The sequence below is a fragment of the Chinchilla lanigera genome, unplaced genomic scaffold, assembly GCF_000276665.1.
Source record: "Chinchilla lanigera isolate Chin_1 unplaced genomic scaffold, ChiLan1.0 scaffold00029, whole genome shotgun sequence".
Taxonomy (NCBI): Eukaryota; Metazoa; Chordata; class Mammalia; order Rodentia; family Chinchillidae; genus Chinchilla; species Chinchilla lanigera.
Window position 1 is genome coordinate 1,860,194 of NW_004955430.1, and position 1,049 is coordinate 1,861,242.

At 41.7% G+C, this 1,049-nt stretch overlaps 1 protein-coding gene across 1 annotated transcript in view; it reads right to left on the reverse strand.

Annotated features, from left to right (window-relative positions):
• Positions 1–1,049, reverse strand: part of Abhd6 (abhydrolase domain containing 6) — a 51,473-nt gene that overhangs the window by 50,225 nt on the left and 199 nt on the right. The gene's annotated exons all lie outside the window — the stretch shown is intronic.

Genomic DNA, 1,049 nt, shown 5'->3' on the forward strand with positions numbered 1-1,049 from the left:
AGCAGGTTGCGATCGTTTGTTACAGAGGTAGATTGATGGTCTTCAGTTTATGAAGCTTGGTGCAATGGTACAATCAGGCATCCTGTATGTTTGGTCACACTTTCATGGTTACAGGGGTCAGGAAAGTAATTATAAAGCCATGAAGCAGTTACAGAACTAGGCAATTTCAAAAGAATAAAGTTTCAAAAAGAACAATTTCTCTTGTACAGGTTTTCCCTTTCAATATCATGTACAGGTCCAAATTCCCGATGATGAAAGTGATCATGATGTAAACCTAAATTGTACCATAAACTTAATTAAATTTTTTAAAAAGCTTAATCTCAGATTCATATGAGAGCAAAGAGCTAAGAAAAGCCAAACATTACCAGTGAGAAATTTAAAAATCAGTTTCACTCTCACAGATCGCCCTATGGGACATAGGTTCTGTTCTGCCAGACCGGCCGAAGACCGGAAACTGTTCCATGATACAAGAGGGCCAGGAGCTGGAGAGAAGAATATCTGGATTGAAGACCTGGATGGCAGAAGGCAAGAGAAATACAGTCCTGGGAGTGGTACAGGCAGCTGGAGAAGACAGACACTGGTAACACTTGTATTGCACAAGGACCATCCTAGGAAATTCTCTGAGGCACAGGATTATGAAGAACCCAGAAGTGGAATTTTGTGCTATACAACAGCCTTCAGGGAACAAAATTACTTTGTGCTTTAGGACTCAGGTGCTCTTCCAGCTGTTGAGCCATTTCAGAGGGAGCTGAATGAGCTCCTGACATCTGCTGGCACATGCTCAACAAGTGTGAGGCCAGTGGGAAGGACTGGAAAGTTACAAAAACAAGCAGAAATGAATCTGTATTCTGGTTCCTTATTCAGGATACAAGGAGGACAATCCTCTGAAATAGTCTCTTTGTGATCACGTAGGACTCAGGGTTAGAAAGTTGTGCTTATCATCTCTTCTGTCCTTTGCTGAGGTTGGTTGTCCCTATTGACCTATTAGAGCTATTGGGATCTCTGCACAAACCTGTGTGCTCAACCTAAGATATTCTCAGTTTCATTTT